Genomic DNA, 26,019 nt, shown 5'->3' on the forward strand with positions numbered 1-26,019 from the left:
TGACAATTGATTAAATTAGGAAGAAGTTTCTAATTTAATAATTTTCTATTTGTTAGAGTGGCAAATAGGAAATAAAATATATTTGGACTTAAATTAATATTTGGATTAAATAAAGTATTTGGGCCAAATATTAAATTAAATATTATATTTGGGCTAAATTAGATTTGGACCAAATATTAAATATTTGGGCTTGAATTAGATTTGGGCTAAATATTTTATAAATAGATTTGGGCCACTTAATTATATTTCTAGTTGAACTAGGATAAGTCCATTTTAGATTCTAGTTGAATTAGGATTAATGGGCTCAATCCATTAGGGTTTAAGAAACCCTATGATGAGAATCATGGAGGGTCGACTAACAATGATACAATCAGATCAGTCAATCCAATCAACTGTGTCGGAATTGGATTAATAGTAATTCCTTTTTGACTAGGATTCTTGTTTAACAAGATATTTACTTATTTCCTGATGTACCCGGGAGGGCGAAATGGATTTATGATCAAGTGTGGACCCTAATAGGAGATAAATCAAAGTCAAGAGCCAAGGAAGACCCACTCGGCCAGGCCGGGTGGGAGCCCACTCGGTGCAACCGAGTGGCCAAGACCACTCGGCTAGGCCGAGTGGCTAAGACCACTCGGCACAACCGAGTGGTAAAGACCACTCGGTTGGTCCGAGTGGCGAAGACCACTCGGTTGCCGAGTGGTTTTTCCCCCCACTCAGCATGACCGAGTGGAGAGGGTCACTCGGTCATACCGAGTGGTCCCTCCCCCAAACTCGGCCTAACCCAGTGGAGGTCACTCGGCATGACCGAGTGACCCTTCAGGATTATCAATCCAGCCAAATCCCCCCCTCTCGCCAGACGATCAGCATTGCGAAATTTCCGTAATGGGCCACGAGATTTTCGCCGAGAAAACCGCGAGGCCTCTCTCTCTCCTCCACTATAAATATGAGACCTCACCTTCATTTTGAGGTATGCTTTTTTGAGCAATAAAAGTACAATTTCCTCATTTTCTCTCGAGATTCTGACTTAAGCATCGGAGGGTTTGCGCGGGGACCCCCACCCGCGTCCTAACGGTGCTCTCGTTTTGTAGGCCACTCGGTCACCAAGGGCACTCGGTCACCAAAGGGCACTCGTCATCAAGGCCACTCGTCGCCCTCAGGTCACTCGGTCACGGCCACTCGTCGCCCTCAGGTCACTCGGTCACCAGGCCACTCGGTCATCAAGGCCACTCGTTATCAAGGCCACTCGTAGCTCTCAGGTCACTCAGTCACGGCCACTCGTCGCCCTCAGGTCACTCGGTCACGGCCACTCATCGCCCTCAGGTCACTCGATCACGGCCACTCGTCATCCTCAGGTCACTCGTCATCCGAGGCCACTCGTCATCCTCAGGTCACTCGTTCATCTTGGTCCACCTGATCATCAGCCCACCAGATTTACCAAACCCTCAACTCTGTGAGATCACCAGATCTGGACCTCTACCAGATCCAGTTACTCGTCAAGATTCTCATCAGTGAAGGCACGACTCCCAAGACTCTTGTGTCTCTCCTCAATTAAAAATAGATTGTTGTATTTTGGCAACAACATTTCCTATACAATTTAGGATTGAGTTAGTTTTATTATTCCAACTTATAGTTGGATTTGGATTATGTTAGTTTTATTAGTCCAACTTGTAGTTGGATTGGGTTACTTTTGTTATTCCTACTTCTATTTGGAGTGGGCTAAATAAAACCCATTACATTTAGGATTTAGTTTATGACTAGGTTTTGGATTTTTATTAGTTTTGAAGTAGAATTAGAATTTAATTATTTTTTCCTATTTAAAGGCTTTTCCATTGTGAAAAAGGGAGGAGAAGATTATGAATTGAATTTGAGATATTTTTCTTTTCTATCTTGTTCTTCAATGAACAAAGCTTCAAACTTATCAAAGGAGTGATTTCTTTGTGGCGTTCAAATTCTGAACTTATCAAAGATCTGGGCAGTCTTTGTGGTGTTCAACAACACAATTCTTGGTTCTTGTTTTTGCATATCAACGGGTCTAGATTTTAACATAATCTAGGTTCTTGGTTCATGAATCAACGGGTCGAGAATTCTTTGCCTTATATCTGGTTTTGGCTTTTTTGGGGTTTATTTCAATCTTTTGTGGGTTCCTTTGGCTTCGTTCCATCGCGGGTTCACATCAATTGTTGTCAGAGTTCCGAAGCGCGTATCACCCTATAAGGCTTCTCTATAAATACCCTTTTATGGGTTGTCCAAATAGAAATATTAATGGTTGTGTAGTTTTTCAAGAGTTGAAAAATAAATGCAGTTCACTCTTCCCCGTTACTTTTTGGCATCGTTTTCAAACGTCGGCGTTCTTTTCCATCTATGCATAAGCCGCAAAAAAGGAGAAGGAGCTAACACTCCTATTCCGCTCTCATTGGCTATGGACGCGTGCTGCATATCACGAGTTAAAGGCTGAACGCTTAGAAGGCTCGAATTCGGGAACGACTTGAAAATCTAAAGGTTAGATTTATTTTATTTATATGTGAATAATTTGATTTCGACGTTGATCCAATCGCTGGGATCGGGGTAAGGTTAAAAAAAAATTGAACTATGCTGGTTGCCCCGTAGCGATCTTGCTTCACTTTCAGGGTTGACCAATGAGAGTTCCCAAATATGGGTAAGTGACCCTTGTTAGCTAGTAGCATTAGCCAATAAGAAAAGCCTTAGTATCTCTGTTGAATATGGAAAGAATCCCCAGTTGGGAGAATCTTATAGCGCGCGCATCGTTAAGCTCGAGGTGTGGACTCCAGTAGTGCACATTAATGGCTGAAGCATGAAATTACCCATAATGATGTAAGGGTAGCTGGGTTATGCTTAAGTCATAGCGATAAGTGAAGCTCGACTGGTTAAGGTAGAAAACCATATGATGAATGGTTGATTATGGCTAAAAGAGCCAGATGGTTGCTTCCCATATAGTGCTAACATGGTTATAGTTGATCGGTAATAGATGTTGCCATGAAAGCAACTCAAGCTATGGGTGTATATGATTGATGAAAAAAATACAATGGTTGAATAGGTGTCAGCATGTCTAATGGGCATTAGAAGTGACATTGTTGCGGTTGATTAGTGCTAAGACGTTGTTGTGTTTGATCGGTGTAAAAATCATGCCTGTCTGTAATCGACAAGGGAAATGTTATCATGTGTGATCGGCATAAAATCATTGTTGACTGATTAGTGATACAATGTTATCAAGTTTGATTGGCGTTGTCGTGTATTTGTTTTGGTTTGATGTGAAAAATGAGAAGTTGACTGCAAAGTGATGCTTAGAGGTAGTTGAAATCCATAAAGAGGATTTACATCATTGCGATAGTCATGTGTCATAACCAACGTCTAGTTGTAGGATTTGGTAGGAGACTAAAGTGGCATCAGTTAATGAATATCCTCTAGAGTCAGAGGATCAGTAGCCTAAGCAAAACCATGAGGTGGGAATAGCCTTAGCAAAAGGTGAGCAATGGCTAAGATATGAGATTCTTGAGTATGAGCATTAGAGAAATAGCTCGAGAATGTGATTTTCTTGAGCGGAAGAGAAAGGTAAAGAAAATTTTGAGGATGAAATTCATTTAAGAGGGGTTGGATGTAGTACCCGATATTACATGATATTAAAAAATATATGATTTTTAGTTATTTTAAAGGACCTTTAGTGGTCTGGAAAGCTCAAAAGTTGGTTTCGAGTAATGAATTAATAAATTCTCGAATTGACGGTAAGGACTACCCTGGGACATGAATGTCCAGGAACGAGGGCACTAGATTGGTGAGCATCTCGAGGTGAGGCTAATAACGCTGAAAGTAATCAGATCGGGAATAGTTTATGTATAAGATCGAATTGTTGACTAAATCGAATGGTCATAAGGGACCTTCAGGAAGTTAAATGGACCCTAGGGGTGGTCCAGTTTTATAGGTGGGACAACCTTGAAGCATTTTCAGATAAAGAAAAGGTCCTGTGAAGGCACAGGGACGAAATCGATTTTATCGAGTAAAGTCAGTTATTAATTTTTGGAGAAAACAAGATTTTAGTGGCTTGATGGTAAATAATTTAAGGTCTTGGAGGGTTTAAGTGTAATTAAAAAATTTCTTAAGTGAAATTAATGAGAAATTTGAGAGGGTAATTGTGTAATATATATATATATTAATTAGTGAACTTGCAGCAGGCCAGCGGCCAGAGGCTGTGCTGGAGGTTGCAGTGGCTAGCGATGGTGCTGGACAGAGCAACAATAGTGAGGGAGGCCTGCGATAGTGGACTAGCAAGTGTGCAGTGGCGGAGGTGGCTGGTTGCCGGAACCAGAGGCCAAGCCGTGGCTAGCAGCGCTGTGTGTGCAGGTTGGAGGCACAGGAGACCGCTGTGGTGAGCTGGCAGGCAATGGTGGCTAATGGGCTGGTGCGCAGGCAGGTTGCGGGTGTGAGGAAGAAAAAGGAGAAGAAAAAAGAAAGAAAAGAAAAGAATAAAAAAAAAAGAAAGAAAATTTGGAAAAAGGGAGAAAAATGGGGGAAAATAGCTGAAAAATTGTAGAAAAATTGAGATAAATTTTAAAAATTAATTTTGGGCTCAAGGAGAGTGCCAGAGGATCGAAAATGGAATCTGGGCAAAAGGTGGCAACCTAAGAGGCAACCCTGGTGTAACACCCGAGATTTTGTTTATTTCCCTCCTCGTTTCAAACATGTAATATCTAAGAACTTTCAATTGTGATATATATACCAGGGATATTTAAGTTCAGATTATGATGAAATGAGGCATTTTCAAGGGATTGTGAAATTCATGATTATGGATTTCAAATAAAACTCCAATATAGCTTTGGATCATTTCGGGTACAAACCTTATTTAAATCAAAGTCTTCGATAAGTCTTCTCTAAAGTCTTCGATAAGTCTTCTCCAAAGTAAGTCTCCTCCAAGTCTTTGTTAAAGTAAGTCTTCTCCAAGTCTTAAGGTGGCTTATCTTGGAAGTTGTAATAATTAACTTTACCCGAGAAGCCTTATAATAGCTTACCTTGGAAGAAAGAGATTGGCTTACACTAGAAGCCTTAGAATGGCTTACGTTGGAAGAAAGCGATTGGCTTACACTAGAAGCCTTATAATAGCTTACCTTGGAAGAAAGAGATTGGCTTATACTTGAAGCCTTAGAATGGCTTAGCTTGGAAGAAAGAAATTGGCTTGGAAAGGAAGAGATAAGGGCCATGATGGGTTCCTATCCTATAAGCCACGTGAAGGTAAGATTTGGAGTCTTGGATTGGAAGAGAATAGAAACTTGCTTGAGAAGATTGGAAAATTCAAAGATTGTAATGATTATAGGACACATGGCATTACTTGAATGGAAGCACATGGATAAGTCTAAGTCTTCTCCAAACCTTTACTTAGCCTCCAAGTTTGGGACACATGTCACCATTTGAGTGGTAACACATGGAAGAAATGATGAACCCTAAATAATTAAGGTGACACATGGCATGCTATGATTTGATGGATAATTCTATAAATAGGCTTGAAATCTAACTTCCCAAGCCATCTCAAAATTGTGTGAGCCAAATCCAAGTTACGTTGATATTACTTTTAGAAAGAAATAAGGTCTTGATTGTGAGTAAAAAGAAGGAGAAGAAGTTGTTGGAAAATAAGAGAGAAAACAAAGAAGAGGCAAAGGCTTGACGAAAAACGGACAGCTGCAAATATCGGCTGTAACAGTCCACAAATCAGAGAGGTAAGTCTTATTTCTTTCCAACATCATATATAGGACTGAAATAGGAATCTGTAGGTTCAAACGGAAGTCGATTCGGAGTTAAAATGAGAAAGATATGGCAAAAATACTAAAGGGTGTCAAAAGACGCGAAAATAGGTGCCACCTCTTCTTGGGGAGCGTGAGGGCGCGTGGAGTCCTCTTTTCCCATTAAATTTCACATATGAACCCATTATTTGATTACCTACAATCCAATATAATATTACATGAGTTTTAGTTCACGAAAATATGCATTTTGTCTACAGAAATACAAACCTAGTAAGGTGTGAAGCCTTAAACATTCAAATCTTGTCCAACCAAGTTGAGGTAAGTACATTATGAACTATTTATGATGTTTAAGCATGCCCATGAATTATGTTATGTGGTCCCTTATGTTATGTTATGTTCACTTAAGTTTCAGGACCGGAGCTCGGTAGCGCTACGCATGAGGGTTCGTGCCCCCATAGTTATGTTATGTCATGACTTGTTTAAATACATATGATAGTTCTCTTGTACTTACTGAGACTCGCAAGAATCTCATCCCATATTTTTTCCCCCAGGTGATTATGAATGAGGAGACTGGAGAAAGGACGTGGAACATGGTGGCTCCTTTAAAAAGGATTTATGTAAATCTAGTGGATATTTGAAGATAACTTTTAATAGTCAAAATGATGTTTTGTAATATTTTCGATATTACACTCTTATGATATATGTACAGGATTGCTACACCATATGTTCTTAAAGCTTATTTAAACTTATGAAAAGAGCCAAGTCTCATTTTAAGTCCAGATTTCTCAGTATGGATGCTATTATATTTGCTAAGTCTTTCTTTATATTATTGAAGCCATGTTTTCAGTACCAAACTTTTTATTTACACAAAAGATATTCTGAATCTTATTATGGCTAAAACTTTACTTAAGTTTATTAAAGTTTGGTTTCTCAAGTTTTCATCTGCGCTAAACTTTGAATTTCATATGGATATTATTATTAAGCATGTCTTTAAGTTACGGGTGTCACACCTGGTGTGGGCGTTTTGTCAGATTTCTCCTCTAAATTGGGTAAGGTAAATAAAATTAATTATTTTGAGTTATTGCATTATATGAGATAATGTAGAATAAGAGTTAGTTGGATTAAACCCTTGGTTGGGGTTGTTTGGAGATTGTCGATGAGTGAGTTTTTGGAAGGTATGACAAAAACATAGGCCCTAGTTTAATTCCTAGCATAGTCAGGTTTCTGTGTGATTGCATCTAGGTTCTACCGAGGAGATGGTGGTCCCAAAAGAATTTGAAGTATAAGCTGGCGTTCTCGCTCTTAGCAGAAGAGGCTTTGAGACAAGTAAGGGACGACCCCAAGGGTGGGTGGCCTTGCGAATGTTTGGTAATATCGATAATATATGTTGTGTGAAGTTTTTTTGTGTGCATGTTTTATAGGTGGTCTAGTGGAGTCCTATTGTAACACCCCCTTCTCTTAGAACTGCCTGAGAAGGGGTGCTATGAGGGATAAAATAAAACTAACTGATAATCTGAAATGTGATACCATAAATGAATATCTCAATCAACTGAAATAAAAACTATGAGTCAACATAAACTGAAAAACCATAAAATCTGTCTATGGAACAATCCCATAACTAAATCATAAAATAACCCTAACATAACAAGACACTATGAAACTAACAAACTGGCTAAACTCCCAGACATCTTTGTTCTTGAGCGGCTCCACGTACACATACAACTAACCATTGCTACTAGGCCCACATCTGGTACTCCCCCGCTAGGACCTGGAATGGTGAAGAGTACAAGTTGAGCTACAAAGCTCAGCAAGTATAAGCTGGAAAGAATAACTGAAGCTAAATCGAGAAATATCGATACTCATAAAAATACTAACTGTCATTGCATTGAGGGATATAATAATCACTGTAAGGTTGTATTTACCAGATGTAATGCACATAAACTATAAAATACATGCAGGTATGTAACTTTGGCTCATAGGCCCACATAACTATAATACATACTTGAGTGATCTGAATCTTGCAAACATAAAAACTGTAAGCACATACTATGGGCAATACACCCCTAGCCCCCTGGTGGCCACCAGGCGGGCAACTCATAAACTGAGCTGTAACTGAAACTGATATTGATCGGATCCTCGCGGACAAGCCGCCTAGCGCGCATAACACAATACTCATATAAATGCTGGCACACGATATGTAGTGCTCTATATAAAGTTATGCTCAATACTCATACCAAGATGTATGCACATAGTCTCACGAAATAATGTTGAACATGTCATAAACAAAGTATAAAATGCACAAGCTGTTATTACTATTATTGGAGTCCAAATATTATTCGTATTTTTCCTTAAAATACAAAATTTATTGATATTTATTCATTTATGTAATTAATTATTTATTTTGAGGGTGCAACATGAAAACTTCACAGGGGGTCACCCATCCTATCATTACTCCCACTTGAGCACGCTTAACTTTGGAGTTTCTTGAATATTGGTTACCAAAAGGGATGTCGTGTATGGAAAATTTGGTGTGAGTGACTTGCACACTAGTGCCATTCGAATGACTCAGAAATTTATTCGAATGAATTTGGAAATTCTCAAGCATTTGAATGGGCAGAATGCAAGACATTCGAATGCAACATAAACCCATTCGAATGAGATGAATGCAATATACAAAGGGCATTCGAATGAAAGAATTTTCATCTGAATGCTAGATGATATAAAACAAAAGCCATTCGGATCTTTCAAGGACTCATTCGAATGACAAATAAACTCATTCAAATGACACACTCAAAACCTTAAGAACACATTGGAATGATACAATTGTTAGATATACGCCCTTAAGACCAGTTCTAGTGACACAATAGGGCTTGATCTTGTAATTCTTTAAACCTTATTTAATGACAAGTTTTATTTTTAATTTAATTTGCAATATGATTTGAATTGAACATATAAATATCCTTTAGTATAATAAGGAGTGGATACCATTCTTAATTGTTAAGAATAATCAAGACGAATAATCCACAATACGTTATACTATAAATAAGTTCTTGGCCATAGAGTTCCTAACTTGGATAATTAGTAACTCGCAAAGGCCGGCACATCGTCTTCCTCCTTGTTCGGTATAAGATACCGAAAGACAAGATTGGTGGTTGTCTTCCCGAGGTAATATGACGACGAAATTTGGATTCCGTAGAGGTTGTGTCATATTAGTAAAGTGTGATTATTGGATTTGGTCATACAACGAGATCGAGAGATTTGACTTGCTGACCGTGATCTCATATCTCGTCGGGATATAGTATGATAGAGGGACTGTATTGCAGGGCACCGTAGAGTAAGGTTCACATTCCCGCTTCACATTAAATTGGGTAATTATGACATATTGCTAGATGTCACTCATGATTTACGAGAATTAATAATTGATTAATTCTCGTTACCAATTTAATTGTGAACCTAGAAAGTCCCACTTAATAGAAATCGTTTTAAAAGAAAAAGGGGAAAATTTAGTAATTATAGAATTACTAAATTATAAGTGCAATTATTTAAGAAATAAGAATAATTAAATAAGTAATTTGATTATTTATTTAATTATTAATTTGGATTAGGCTTTTTGCTAGCACCTAAAGCCCGGCCCAATAGCACTTAGGGTTTTAGGGTTTCTTGTCTATAAATATAACATTAAACCCAAAATCCAATCAATCAATCCGTTGGATCAAAAACGAAAATTTTAGAGAAAATTTTCGTGTCCCTTTTTCTCTCAAGTCTATTGAAGTCTTGACGGTTTCGGGTGGACCAACTCGGCATCTCACACGTGGGAGATATCAGATGGGTTATCAGCTACAAAATTGGATTTCATTTTGAGGTAACTTTTCGCTTTTGTGTCTTCGATTTAACCGTAAGATTTGAAAAACGTGATACCAATAAAATCAGATTTTATTTTTCGTTGCGTATGATCAGATCATGTTTTCTAACAGTGGTATCCGAGCCATCGTTTTTCCGAACTTATGGTTTTAATTTATGTGTTTGTCGGACATCCTTTTGTGTTTTGAATCAAAAATAAATTTATGTATATGAGATATACGTATGTATATGTTGCTGGAAAATAAAATAAATATTTATTGTTTTCAAATATATATGTTTATATTTACATATGTTTGCTGGAATTTCAAAATCGCATATGCATGTATATGTATATGTATATGTGAATATATATATATATATTTGCAGAAAGAAGGGAACAGGGGAGGTAAAGCGGCGGATTCGATCCGCCGCCGCCGTTAGCGGCGCTGATGGCCGTAGCACCGCTGGGCAGTGCCGGCAAGCCGGTCGATGGTGCCAGATGCAGCGATCGGCGCCGCCAACAGCACCCACGGCCAAAGGCCGCGATGCTGCGACCGCCGTCGCGGTCGGCAACGATGGCCGTGGGGGTGAGAGGTGGCTGCTAGGCAGCCACCTAGAAAGGGAGCCACCGCCTAAGGCTGTGGCATGCGGGTGCGCGGCGCGGGCATAGCCAGCGGCCGCCTAGGGCACGACGCGGGCTGGGCCTGCTTCCCCTTTGCTGGGCCGTGGGCCTGACCCGCGAGCGCGGCCTTGGCCGCGTTCATGGGCCAGGCCAAGGGCCCGGCCACGCGGCCTGCATGGCCGCGTGCCTTACGCAGCGGCCACGCGCGTGCGGCGCCCCCTTCCTTTTTTTCCATTTTTGTTTTTTTTAATTTATTTTAAATATTTTCCAGCAAATTAAATTTAAAAAAAATATTATTTTTTCAAAAACACTTAAGGTATAAATGTTATACACATGTCCAACAATCATATAAATTTTATAATATGCTTTTAATTGTTAAATAGTATGTTGTGAATGTCTTGTCGCATATCGGTATTGGTTATGGACTTAGGACACTACATAGATGATGTATGTGTTATGTGGATGTATGGATTGTTTTATTTGATGGCCTGCGTGTCGAGATTTGCCGTTTTTGGATAACGGTTGTAAAATTAATTGTTTAATTTTATTTTCGATTTTATTCTATTGTAAAAGTAGTTTATAGTAAATGTAGAAGCGAGGATTCAATCGATGGAGGCGCGACGTGGAATAGAGTCATCAAAGGTGAAACAATCGAAGAAACTAAGACCCTATGTAAACGGGTTATGCTTGTAATAGTTATAAGCAGTTTTCCTTTTATGCACCTGCGTATGCATCGCACATTTCCAATGGCTGGAATCGTGCCTAGAATGCATGTTTGAGTCCATGACCATATCGACTACTTTATGTAATGTTTATTTTACATAGTTGATGTATGATGATTAAAACGTTGCATGTGTAAAGTGAGACTTAAAAATTAGACAAAAAAATCTCCCATATTTATAAAATTAAATTGTAACTGGTTAGACCTTAAAAGTTAAGGCAATTTAATCGAGGCTCTCCATCACGGTAGAGATTAGGGCATTTTGATTCGTGTGTTGACCCGCTATGGATACATAGGGGTTGCACACTGGTTAAAATGTTTTTAATTTCTATTTATCATTTGATGAGACAGGGATGTATAAATATTGAGACCCAAAAACCTATTATGTGAGGGGATCAATATTCAACTGTGCAGACTTGTCAGCGTGATGGTATAATTTAACCATATTCAATTGCCAAGAAACTATTTTGTGAGGTACATTGGACTGGGAGCCAAAATAATATTTGGGCCGTACATGAGATGTACTGGACAAGAGTTGTCCACTTATTGAATTTATTATTCCAAGAATCTATTATGTGAGGAATAATAAGTTTGATAAGAATCCAAATACCCACTGAAATTCATGCCAACGTGAATTCGCATTTTCCTTCATTGGGAGTAAGGAATCTGATAAACTTAGTGGGAGGCACTGTTTGATTTAAAGACCAAAATCAAATAGTTAACGAAAACAAGATATCTAATAATCTATTTATTTTCTGCAGATACATCAAATGGCTTCATTGCACCCACTTACAAGAAATCTTGACAAGCACCAATTAACTGGACCAAATTTCAATGATTGGCTCTTAAACTTGAAACTGATTTTGAACTTGGAGAAAATTATTTATGTATTGGATGCTCCTATACCCGTGCTTGCTAATGATGATAGAGGGGAAAGTGTTCCTCAAAACATTACTCAAGAGGAGCAAGATACTCTTACCAAGTGGCGAGATGATGACCTCACCGCTAAGAGTTATATGCTTGTTTCAATGAGTAGTGAATTATAGCGTCAACATGCGAATATGCCTGACGCGTACTCTATCATCACACGCTTACAAGAGTTGTATGGTGAACAAAGTTGGAGTGCGAGATATGAGATATCTAAGGCACTATTTAGGGCAAAGATATCTCTGGGAGGATCAGTGGGAGAACTGGCTGCACTCCCACCCTGCAATTAAAACACAAAACAAAACACAATAAAATTTTTATATTTTTTTCTTTATTTAGGTGAGAGGTTTATACTCGTCAGTATACAAGTGCAGTTGTAGTCCAAACTTAAATTTATATTTTCTGAAGAGTCCAGGTCGTCCACTGAGAGATTTATTTATGGCAAAATAAGAAGAATGTCACACACAAGCACACACGCATTTGGACAAATTGGCAACAAGGTTTTTTTTATGGTTTTTTAAACAACAGATACTAGGAAATAAATTAAGGCAATAATTGAAATAAATATTTAAAGTAAGAATATAAAATTGGATAGTACTTGAGTTAAGACAATTTCAGTGCCAACCCGTTGATTCCCAAATTTTAGCATAAAAGATTAGTAACATTAATTTAATTTCAAATATGAGGGTTTGTTATTAAATGCAATTAGAGATTATGATAGTTCTAGTTTAAGCAATCCCCATACATGATATGCGAGATTCTAATTTAAGCAACTACCATAAGTCCAATTGCAATTAATACACAAAACACTAAATTAATCATCTGGGTTTGGGTATGATAGCGTTTCCAGTTCTAGTAACTCTCATGCGTGACATGAAAGCTCTAAGTTAGGCTTACGCTCCAATCCAAATCTAGTGATTTCTCAATAATTAAGATACACTCATACTGAAATTTAAATTAATGTTACTCATTTAAAGCGCAGCTTTCTTTGGGAATCATTAGCATTGGACGTTGTCGTTGCCTTAACCCAAGATTAGATTTAGCTACTCATTTCCATTTAAAAGTTAATTGACATGAATTTAAACGACGTAATTTAAATAACAGAATTTAAATGACAAGAATTAAAATAGCAGAAACTAACCGGCCATTTAGGCAGTAAATCATTAAATGATAAGAATTAAAATTACAGAAATTTAAAGACATCAACTAATCGGCCATTTAGGCGGTGGATAATTAAAAGACAATAATTAAAATTACAGAAATTTAAAGGCATAAATTAACCGGCCATTTAGGCGGTGAATAATAAAGTAACAATAAATGACATAAGAATTTAAAAGAAGAAATGAAGGAAGTAAGATCACAAGAGAGAATACTAAAGAAAAAGGGAAAGAACAAGAACAATTCTCAAAGAGAGAATTATAAGGAAATAACTAAACTTTGATTCAAGAATAATAATCACACTTACAAATACAATCAAGTGAGCTATTTATAGGCCACAAGATGCAATACAAACCACACAATTTCAATTATTCAATTAGACATAATTATATCTAATGGGCACTCACACACTTAAAGTTAAATGGATTTTAACTATAATACACACCTAATATTAAATAGATTTTAGCTAAAATACATACCTAATAAAGCACTCATAAAGTTAAATTGATTTTAGCTATAATATCCACTTAATAGTTAAATGGATTTTAGCTAAAAAAACACACCTAATAAAGCTCTCACATAAAAAATAAAAATAGATTTATCTAAATTGGTTTTTTAATCTTCATTAGGATTAAAAATAATCCTTGGGCCTTCTCCAAATAATATCTTCTATGGGTTGCTCAAATTGGGCCTTAATTCTTTATGGACTTGAATTTTTCATGGACTTTAATTTTTTCATGGGCTTGATTTCTTCTTGATTTCTTCATGGGTTTGATTTCTTCATGGACTTTAAGTCTTCATGGGCTTGAATTCTTCATGCCTAAAAAAAAAATAATAATAATTTAATGTTATTAATAAATTATATATTATATATATATTACATATGGCACACATATATATATTAGATTATATTATATATATACATATTACATGCATGCATATAATGATGTATATGTATTACATATAATTTTATATATTATTATTATTTACTTTAGAACTTCATTTCATTCATCTTTCAATTTAAACTTGCATATAACCATAAAATATATATTAATATCTAATTTAAACCATATTTAAGATCAAAATAAAGGTATAATTATAACAAAATTTTTACAAAATTAACCACTAATCATACCCCCCAACTTAAACATTGCTAGTCCCTTAGCAATCAGACTATACACATGCCAAGCTTTAATAACTGTATGAATGTAAAAATTTCAAATTCGAAACCGAAATGCATAAAATTGAATAAATAATTTAGCATTGTAAATTAGATTTTTGGTTAAAGGTCATACAATCTCAGGAATGGAAATTAGGATAACCAACACATAGATTTACTCCCTCGAAGTTTTGACTTCAAATCTCACTATGGATTTTTTCTCCAATAAAAAGGATTCCTCAGGTGTACACACAAGGGGGTGCACCGTTATAAGAGTAAATGCAGAACAAGTTCAAAACTCGGTGCCATCCTAAATACAAGGAACGTATTTTCATGAAAGAAGAAGGAAATTGACATAGCTTCATGATTGGAATAATGCTCTAGATGAGTAACTTCTGAATTTAAACATGATTCCCTACTCCAAACTCGAATTCTGAGATCACATGATTTATAGCATCAAAAGGGACCGGATTGGGTTGTAATGGGGCTATGAGGTTAATACGGGTTGTCAAAGAAAAGGTAGATTGTGCAAAGGGTGTGTCGGGATATATATATATATTTAGCATTTATTTTGAAACAATTATGCTGAATAGCTAAGAGAAATTGCCCATTTCTTTTTTTTCACCTTTTTTTTTCTTTTTTTTTTCTTTTTTTCTTCTTTTTTTTTCTTTTTTTTTCTTTAAATATGAAAATAGATAGACAGATTAATTCCCAAAAACACACCAAGTTGGTCAAAATACATATGGTTTTGGGAAAACGAGGGTAGCGAAGAAAGTTGTACTACAAATGGCTCAAATGGGCTACCAAATGAGGTTAATTTAAAGAAAGAAAAAGGTTTAATAAGCTCAAAATGAAAGAAATTGATCTCTCTATCATGCTTCTACAAAATGATGATACTCAGTCATCTAATTCAGAGTTTGAAACCAGTCAAACTTATTCGTTATCATACTAGACATTCAAAGTGAATTGATGTTTTGAAGCCATTGAAAAGATAAGATAAACAATAAAGCATATTTAGAGTAAGTGTTATTTCACTCAGAATTAACGGTTATTAGGCTCAAACACTCACTTGGGTAATAGTCTCCACTTCTGTTGAGAGATCATACAGTGTACTAATCAGTTAATTACTGTTACCTTTGACTTTATGACCGATAACCAATTTCTAAATTTTGAATCCCTGATGAATGCAAATTACTTATTCTAATGCATATACGTTTTCAAATAAGAAATCAATGTATTCATGTTTCATATTGCAAACTTAACCGGCTATCAGTGCATAACTTCAAAACTTTAGGAATAACGTTATTTAAAACACAATTTGTTTTTTTTTTAATAAGAGCAGATAAAGATAATCAATTCACACAAGACTACAAACTAGCAATAGCAAACTCACAGTTAAATATGAACCAGATAATTCATAACTAAACCTTACACCCCCTAACTTGAATTGCAGTAATAAATTAGGGTTGTTAAGAATACTTGTAACTCCACAAGTCCATTTTGCTGTGAACTGCTAAAACTTAAACAACAAATGAGCACACCATATATATATATTTATATTTTCATACCAAAATAAAAATTGATGCAAGTCATAAGATAAAAAAAATGCGTCTCAAGAGTACAAAAAGTACTCCTTACTCAGCCATCTTATCAAAGACTTTGCCCAACAACATTCCACAGTTTTTTTTTTTTTTTTTTAAGAACACAACCAAGAAAAATCTTGCAAGTTGTACAATAACTAGATGCGTCTCAAGAGTACAAAAAGTACTCCTTACTCAGCCATCTTAATAAAGAGCATTTCTCACAGTGATAAATCTAAATTAATCGGACCCCTTTGGCGCTTGTTACTAATTGCCTTAGACTAGTCTATCCGAGGCTTATGAGGATCGTACTGTGGAACATAAGCGTGTAATTTCTCTAGCAGCTTATCAATGGTGGATGCAGAAATAAGAATCTTTCTTGCTGAACGAGAAATGAACTGTTGGTCCATAACCTGATCAAGAAAAGAAAGTAACCCATCGAAAAAATGGTTAACATTTAAAAGTCCAATGGATTTGGTATGGAGATTACTCTTGGCCCAGGAGATTATACAAAAGATTTCTTCAAGTGTTCCAAAACCTCCTGGTAAAGCAATGAAGGCATCTGACTGATAAATCTTACAAGCCATGTGCTCAGACATAGAAGTCGTTTCTATAAGTTGACCGCGTGTAATCCCGAAAATATGTGGTTCAGCTAAAGGGATTGGCATTACACCTACCACAGATGAATTTCCAAGATGTATAACTTGTGAAACATAACCATTCAATCCACGACTTCCCCCTCCATATACCAAATTAATTTTTTTCTCTCCTAATTTTTTACCAAGTTCGCTCGCTGCAAGTGCATAACAAATATCGCTCCCAAGTTGAGAGCCACAAAGTACACATATGGTATTGATTCGATGAACTAATTGGCCTTCCATGTTTGTTCCTTTTGTATGTCCTGAAAAGAAGTTTGGCGATCAAAAGTAGCTATACAACAATTCAACAAGAAATAAATACAAACAAAAATCATGCGTATGTATAAGTAGTTGTGATTGTGGCTCACATATTCCTCTGGTTTTACGTCCAGAAACAGCTTAAACACTTTCTATGAAGCGGGGATAAGCTTCCCATCCAATTTTCTTATAGATTGGCAAACAGGGTCATTTTTAGTCAGATTCCCAAGACTATAGCGTTGATGGTCACTTCTGAACTGGGTCCATAAAGCAAGAAGTTCTCTTTGCACTATTCCACATGGATGCGTCTCAAGAGTCAATCGGATATCATCCAAAGACTCCTTACTCAGTCCATCCTTTATGAAACTAATTTTATCTTCTCGATTTATGGACGTAAACCCCACAGATTTGCATCGTGTGTTACAGGTCCATCGAGCACATTTGTAACAACCATTCACTCTTTTCGCTCTTCTTTTCTTCGCAAAACTACTCTTCCCTAAGCCTAGAAAATGCTTAAAACTAGGTGAAGTTTCACCAACTAATCGAACTTTTACTTCGATCAGCCAACAAATATCTTCAGGGATGTTATTACGCATCAACAGCCAAAGTCTTTCACACCTAGCAGCATAAATTTTTTTCAAATCATTCTGCAGGAGAGATGGATAATACTTGTGAATTTTTGAGAGATAAAGATCCATTTTTTTTAAAAAAAAAAAAAATATACTAAGAAGAAAGTAAAGAACTATAAACTTTACAAAAGGGATGAGAGTACCTGATCGGAGATTAATACAAAGGAGAGAAGATTGAGCTCAAGAAGGGTGACTTACCTCATACAGATATGGAGTCTCTTATAAAGCAATGGTCATCACTATTCTACACTAGAGTCGAGGCATGCCATAATTGCACCATCAAGCTTGACGTCTCTTTTTTTCAATGCTTGGTGCCTTATTTTTCAACATTTGGCAGTGTGCCTTATCCTTTATAAGGCAGTGTGATTGCATTGCCCAAGAAAAGATGGCTACCACCAGCGTCAATTCTGTCTCTCTCAATTCAAATTTTATTTTTTTATTGTTTATTTTTTTAATTTTTTTTAATTCTTATTCTTATTATTATTAGTTTTTTTTTATTTTTTTTAATAAATGTTTTGTTTTAGGGGCCCAATAAAATCATACATACCACACAAGACAATATTATCGAGTCTAACAAAATTATTTTCACAATGGATCAATTTCAAACACCAATAAATCAAATACACCTTATCCCCTAACTTAAATTGTGCATTGTCCTCAATCGGCAATAAAAGGATAGAAGATAGGCATACCTGGTGGTCTTCAATGCATGAACTCGTATGCAAAAAAATTTATTTAGACTGTACACAGAGAAACACTATTTGAATCAAAGTTAATTAAGTAATGCAGAAAATGAACAACTTATATATATACTTCTTTATTATTATTATTATTTTATTTTTTTTTTCTTTTTTATTTATTTATTTTTTATTTTTTTTCAGATATATAAACATCCATTTAACCTAAATGGAAATGTGGTCTTTTAACGTCAGATTCCCAGACGACATGAAACTTCCTTTATTCATCAGATGATGGTGGATCATCCAAATCCACAACTCCTTCATTCTCCTCAACACTACCCTGGTATGGTTTCAACCTATGACCATTGACTATTAGAAGCTGTCCTGACTCTGGATTTTCTATCTCAAATGCCCCATATCCTGAGATGGACTTGATTACAAAAGGGCCGACCCATCGAGACTTCAATTTTCCTGGGAATAGATGCAATCGAGAATCGTACAAGAGTACCCGTTGCCCTACCTGAAAGCTTTTTCGAATGATGTGCCGATCATGTAACTCTTTCATGCGAACCTTGGCCAATCGTGCATTTTCAAATGCTTCATTCTGAATTTCCTCAAGTTCATTCAATTGGAGCTTCTTGGATAAGCCTGCTTCAGTTAGACTCTTGTTGATCTTATGAATTGCCCAATATGCTTTATGCTCAATTTCCACCGACAAATGACAAGATTTACCGTATACTAGCCTATAGGGAGACATTCCCAAAATTGTTTTGTAAGCTGTCCTGTATGCCCAAAGAGCGTCTACTAGTCTTAAGGACCAATCCTTACGATTAGCAGCAACAGTCTTTTCCAATATGCGCTTAATCTCCCTATTGGCTAGCTCGGCTTGACCATTGGTTTGGGGATGGTATGGTGTTGCAACCTTATGTAGTACACCATATTTCTTCATTAATCCTGCCACAACTTTATTACAAAAATGGGAACCCCCATCACCGATGATTGCTCGTGGCATCCCAAATCGACTGAATATGTTTTCTTTCAAAAATTTCACGACAGTCTTATGGTCATTTGTTCTGGCCGGGATTGCTTCTACCCATTTGGACACATAGTCAACAGCAAGTAAGATGTATTCATGACCAAATGAATTGACAAATGGGCCCATAAAATCCATACCCCAACAGTAAAAAACTTCTAACACTTGGATCAGATGTAATGGCATCATGTTTCTCCTTGACAGACTTCCTAACCTTTGACATCGATCGCAATTTGAACAGAACTTGTACACATCCTTGAACAGTGTCGGCTAATAAAATCCACTCTGAAAATTTTTTGCAACTGTTTTCTTGACAGAAAAATGGCCTCCACATGCAAGAGTATGATAAAAATTGATGACACTTTGTTGCTCATGATCGGGTATGCATCTACGGATGATTTGGTCAAGACAATACTTGAAGAGGTAGGGCTCATCCCAAAAGAAGGTTCTGACTTTTCTGAAGAATTTATGCCTATCTTGCTTACTCCAATGGTCTGGGATTAGACCAGTTGCCAGGTAGTTCACAATGTCGGCATACCAAGGGACAACAGATGATGCACGAATAACATTCACTTCAAACAGTTGCTCATCAGGGAAATTGTCATGAATTGGTTCATCAAATTGTGTGAGATCTTGACTTGGAATCCTTGACAAATGGTCAGCCACCACATTTTCTACTCCCTTCTTGTCTCTGATTTCAATGTTGAACTCTTGCAGGAGTAAGATCCATCGGAGCAGACGGGGTTTTGCATCTTGCTTTGTGAACAAATACTTCAGAGCAGCGTGATCAGTAAAAATGATCACTAGTGACCCTACGAGGTAAGATCGGAACTTGTCCAGGGAAAAGATAACTGCTAGTAACTCTTTCTCTATAGTGGTGTAATTATTTTGTGCCTCATTAAGAGTTTTGCTAGCGTAGTATATCACATGAGATTTCTTATCCTTCCTCTGCCCTAACACAGCTCCTATCGCGTAATCACTAGCATCGCACATAAGTTCAAATGGGAGGGACCAATCAGGTGACTGAATGATAGGTGCTGAAATGAGTGCATCTTTCAATTTATCAAAAGCATTTTTACAGGCAGGACTCCATTCAAACGGAACATCTTGGGACAACAAATGGCACAAGGGTCTTGTTATGGTGCTAAAGGAAGCAATGAATATCCTATAAAACCCTGCATGTCCTAAAAAACTTCTGATGTCTTTCACATTCCTAGGGGTGGGGAGTTTTTGAATTGTTTCAATTTTTGACTTGTCTACCTCTATCCCCCTAGATGAAACGATGTGCCCCAAGACTATGCCCTGTTTCACCAAGAAGTGACATTTTTCCCAATTGAGTATCAAATTTGTTTCCTCACATCTTGCTAAATCCTTTTTCAGATTCTCCAAACAGGCCTCAAAGTTACTTCCATAAACAGAAAAGTCATCCATAAATACTTCAACAATCTGCTCAACCATTTCACTGAAAATGCTCATCATACACCTTTGAAAGGTGGTTGGAGCATTGCATAACCCAAATGGCATGCGCTTGTATGCAAATGTCCCAAATGGACATGTGAAAGTTGTCTTCTCTTGATCTTCTAGTGCAATTTCTATCTGATTGTACCCTGAGTACCCATCTAAGAAATAATAGTAGGCTTGGCCTGCTATTCTCTCTAGAACTTGATCCAAGAAAGGCAAAGGAAAATGATCTTTCCTTGTCACAGAATTGAGCTTTCTATAATCAATGCACATACGCCATCCTGTCTGGATGCGCGTGGGAATTAGTTCATTGTTCTCATTTTTTACAACAGTGACTCCAGACTTTTTGGGTACTACCTATGTTGGACTTACCCACTTAGAATCAGAGATTGGGTAAATTATTCCAGCATCCAATAGCTTAAGCACTTCTTTTCTGACAACTTCTTTCATGTTGGGATTTAATCTCCTTTGCATTTGCCTAACTGGTTTTGCTCCTTCTTCCAAGAATATCTTATGAGTACAGGTCAAAGGGCTAATACCTTGCAAATCTGAAATGGTCCATCCTAATGACTTCCTGTGTGCTTTTAGAACTTCTATCAGTTGTTGCTCTTGCTGAGGTGTCAAACTTGAAGAGATCACCACTGGGAATGCTTCTCCTTCTCCTAGAAAGACATACTTCAAATCATTGGGCAATGGCTTTCTCTCAGACTTGGACTGATGGCTATCAGGAGCCATGAGCTTACTGTCCAAGTTCCTTAATGGCTCTAAACCAGGCATCCATGTAGGCTTCTCACTTTCTTTGCCTATGACTTCCACTTCTCTCATTTCCTCAAGATCTTGATTTCCTTCTTTGGGTCTTCTCATGAACTCTTCAAAATAGTCATTGGTCAGTGTTTGGATCAAGTCTACCTCCTCCACTTCACTCTCAGTGTCCTGATGTTTGGCTACCCTGAAGATATTCATTTCTACAGTCATGTTCCCAAAAGATAGCTTTAACACACCATTTCTATAGTTGATGATGGCATTTGATGTGGCAAGGAATGGTCGACCTAAGATGACTGGCACAGGAGGTTGAGGCCCTTGATGCGGCTGGGTGTTCAAAACGATGAAGTCCACTGGAAAGTAGAACTTATCGATTTGTACCAGAACATCCACCACAATTCCTCGTGGAACTTTGACTGATCGATCAGCCAGCTAAAGGGTCACTCTAGTGGGTTTAAGCTCACCTAATCCCAACTATTGATACACACTGTATGGCAACAAATTGACACTAGCTCCTAAATCCAAGAGTGCTCGATCAACCTTTTAACTTCCTATGATGCATGTAATGGTTGGACAGCCTGGGTCTTTGTATTTGGGAGGAGTTTTCAATTGGAGAATGGTGCTGACTTGTTCAGTCAGGAATGCCTTTTCATGCACATTTGTTTTTCTTTTGACAGTGCACAGATCTTTCAAAAATTTTGTATATGAAGGTGTTTGTTTGATTGCATCCAACAGCGGGATGTTGATTCTCACTTGCTTAAACACTTCATATATATCTGCATTTTGTTGCTCTTTTTTCAAATGATTCAACCTTTGTGGAAAAGGTGGTTTAGGCCTGTATTGAATTTCTATCTCATCTTCTTTTTGTTTTTCATTTTTCTCATTTTTTTCATTTTTCTCATTTTTTTCATTTTTTTCATTTTTCTCCACGGTGGATTCAAGATCTTTTGGTTCTTTTTATTCATCAACATGTTGGTTTATCCTAGGATCAGTTGGTTTCTCAATTATTCTTCCACTTCTTAGGGCAGTCACTACTTGCACTTGTTCATGAGTGTTGGTTTCACTATTTGAACCTTCTACCTGGTTGGTTTGCCTAATTGGGTTAGGATTAGTTTGGGATGAAAACCTTCTGGGTTCTCTCACACTTAATGTTTGTGTTATCTTGGTCAACTGGCTCCTAATGTCTTCTATGGTTCTGTTTGTTTGGCCTTGATTTTTGACAAGCTAAGCAACCTGATTGTTGATACCTGTTTGACTTTGGATGAACTGGTGCAAGGTATCTTCCAAAGATCTTTGATCGGCTGTCGAACCACTCCAGAATTAGAGATCTATGTATCTCTTCTCTAGTTTGCAGCAAAGTGCACCCTAGGTCATCTCTCACAAGGAGCCTCACCTTCTTCTACTAACAAGGAGAACCAATACAAATAACAGTTTGTTTAGGGGGGGGTTTGACAGAAAACTAATTAACAAAACAGAAAGACAAAGATGGATGAAAAATTAGTAAAAGAAGTGCAACCGGCTGTGTATTTGTCTCCTATGTGAAATCTTCCTCGTCCAACCTATATATCTTGGCTTGCTAGATGTTTTGATCTCCGGAAAACAAACTCAAAGCATCCCCAACAACCGTCCAAGGATTAGAATGATTGGAACAACAAAATGAATACAGAAATCTCTTGTAAACAAAATGCAACCATTCACTCTCTATTCAACCTATCCGGACCTATGCAAGAACAACCGTTCAAGCATATAATATTCATTTCCGAGATGTTATGCCAACCGGCTATAACATTCTGTTCTCTTAAGCATTTAACAGAAAATGAAACCATGCAAATTCACACAAACCTGCCATGAACTCCATGCATTCACAAATCTGCTCAAACTAAAACAAATGGAAATGAATAAGAAACAAACAACAAACTAGGTTTTTGTAGCTCATCCGGGACTCAGATTCCACATGGATTCAAGATACACAACCGGTTACAAATGCTCTAGCCTATCATTAGAGCAAGGAAAACAAAATGGAACAAAAGATGATGAAAACAGAAAAATGCTAACAACCAAAAACGGCCAGAATCCTCTCTCTCTTCACTTCCCTCCCAAAAAAATCCTCTGGAAATTAATGCTAAGAGGCCTTAAATACATGGCTAAGAAAGGAAAGGCTAGGGAGGCTAGGGTTGGGCCTAGCCCAACAGAAAATGAGTGAGCCCAAAAATAGCAAAATTGAGAAGCCCAAGTCTGCTCCTTGAAAGTGAGCCCAAGTCTTTTAGTTAAGCCACTTCTCTAGCCCATCCAATATTCCCTAAAGCCTGGATCCATAGAAGTAAGATAGAAAATAGTGTAAGGATGGTTTGAAGCATAATAAAATAGAAACAATGAAATATCAGCAAAAATTACTTCAAATGGCCTAATAAGACTGAGGTGAAATGCCAAAATATAGTATAAATATGCATGCTATCAATCTTCTATGAGAAGGTTCGTACGTATTGGATGAAGAACCTTGATTTTGTTGGAAGGTGTGTTGTTGTGTAGGGAAGGGAGGTTGAGAATGATTTCCAGAATCATTTCTCCAAGAAAAATTGGGGTGATTTCTATTATTGGGATGGTATGAATTGTAATTCTGATTATTCCCATAATAGGCTCCACTCTGATTTTGATTTTGTCTCCCCTCAAAGTTGTGTGAATGATTGTTATTAGTCTACCTATACAATACCTTCTTGAAAGCAGGTAGGGTAGGACATTCTTCAGTTGAATGGTCTATTGCATCTCACACAGCACACTTTACTTTCACTTGATTAACAGATTGCACCTTTTTGGGTTGCATGTTTTCAACTTTCTTTGTTAAAGCAGTTAGTCTTGCATTTAAATCGTCACTCTCACTCAATTGGTATCTCCCTCTAGGTTGTGGATTTTCTCTTGAATCAAGAGCAGATGTTGGACCAACTTCCCAGTTCCTTGTATTCTCAGCTAAGGTGTCAAAGAAGTGGAAAGCTTCTTCTAGAGTCTTCTCATAGAATTCTCCATTGCACATTGTTGAAACTAGCATTTTCAATTGGGGAGTTAGTGAATCATGAAAGAAACTGACCACTCTCCATTGCTCAAAGGCATGGTGCGGACAAGTGTGAAGAAGGTCTTTAAACCTTTCCCACGCTTGAGCAAAATTCTCATTTGGTTTACAGGCAAAGTTCATGATTTGTCCTTGAAGAGTAGCAGTTCTGTTGGCAGGGAAGTATTTTTTTAAGAAAGTTGTTTGCATTTCTCTCCAAGTTCCTATAGATCTAGGTGGGAGAGTGCTTAACCATATTTTTGCCTTATCTTTTAGTGAGAATGGAAAGAGTTTTAATCTTATGACATCCTCATTTGTTGTATGGTCCATGCAAGTGCTACATACTTCCTCAAATTCTTTCATATGAGTATATGGATTTTCAGAATCCATGCCATGAAAAGTTGGCAACAATTGGATTGTGCCAGGTTTGAAGTTAAACCTATGATGGTTGATGGGAACAATAATGCATGAGGGGGTTGTCTGCCTAGGAGGATGAAGATACTCCCTAAGGGGTCTGATCATACCTTGATCAATGGGATCAGGGTCATCGTGGTCACTACCATGCGCAGACATGTTGTGTGTAAGTGGCATGTTCTCATTGTGTTGAGACATGAGTGATTGATATTCTATAGTTTTACCTGACCTAAGTATCATACACTATGCACAAATAAAAATAAAGTAAAAAGAAACAGAGTTACCGAATTTATCAGGAGATGCCTCTTCTTATATATTTTTTTCTTTTTGTTTTTGCCTCACCTCAATCTCCCCGGCAATGGCGCCAAAATTTCTTGCACTCCCACCCTGCAATTAAAACACAAAACAAAACACAATAAAAAATTTATATTTTTTTCTTTATTTAGGTGAGAGGTTTATACTCGTCAGTGTACGAGTGTAGTTGTAGTCCAAACTTAAATTTATATTTTCTGAAGAGTCCAGGTCGTCCACTGAGAGATTTATTTATGGCAAAATAAAAAGAATGTCACACATAAGTACACACGCATTTGGACAAATTGGCAACAAGGTTTTTTTATGGTTTTTTAAACAACAGATACTAGGAAATAAATTAAGGCAGTAATTGAAATAAATATTTAAAGTAAGAATATAAAATTGGATAGTACTTGAGTTAAGACAATTTCAGTGCCAACCCGTTGATTCCCAAATTTTAGCATAAAAGATTAGCAACATTAATTTAATTTCAAATTTAAGCAATCCCCATACATGATATGCGAGATTCTAATTTAAGCAACTACCATAAGTCCAATTGCAATTAATACACAAAACACTAAATTAATCATCCGGGTTTGGGTATGATAGCGTTTCCAGTTCTAGTAACTCTCATGCGTGACATGAAAGCTCTAAGTTAGGCTTACGCTCCAATCCAAACCTAGTGATTTCTCAATAATTAAGATACACTCATACTGAAATTTAAATTAATGTTACTCATTTAAAGCGCAGCTTTCTTTGGGAATCATTGGCGTTGGACACTGTCTTTGCCTTAACCCAAGATTAGATTTAGCTACTCATTTCCATTTAAAAGTTAATTGACATGAATTTAAACGACGTAATTTAAATAACAGAATTTAAACGACAAGAATTAAAATAGCAGAAACTAATCGGCCATTTAGGCTGTGAACAATTAAATGACAAGAATTAAAATTACAGAAATTTAAAGACATCAACTAACCGGCCATTTAGGCGGTGGATAATTAAAAGACAATAATTAAAATTACAGAAATTTAAAGGCATAAATTAACCGGC

At 37.0% G+C, this 26,019-nt stretch overlaps 1 long non-coding RNA gene across 1 annotated transcript; it reads left to right on the plus strand.

The window, feature by feature from the left end:
- Positions 1-5,558: 5,558 nt before the first annotated feature.
- LOC127791448 (uncharacterized) lies at positions 5,559-6,461 on the plus strand. Its single transcript, XR_008020945.1, has 4 exons — positions 5,559-5,726; positions 6,008-6,068; positions 6,157-6,192; positions 6,302-6,461. It is a non-coding gene; the product is annotated as an uncharacterized LOC127791448 (long non-coding RNA).
- Positions 6,462-26,019: the final 19,558 nt, after the last annotated feature.

This window comes from Diospyros lotus, chromosome 15 (genome assembly GCF_014633365.1).
Source record: "Diospyros lotus cultivar Yz01 chromosome 15, ASM1463336v1, whole genome shotgun sequence".
Taxonomy (NCBI): domain Eukaryota; kingdom Viridiplantae; phylum Streptophyta; class Magnoliopsida; order Ericales; family Ebenaceae; genus Diospyros; species Diospyros lotus.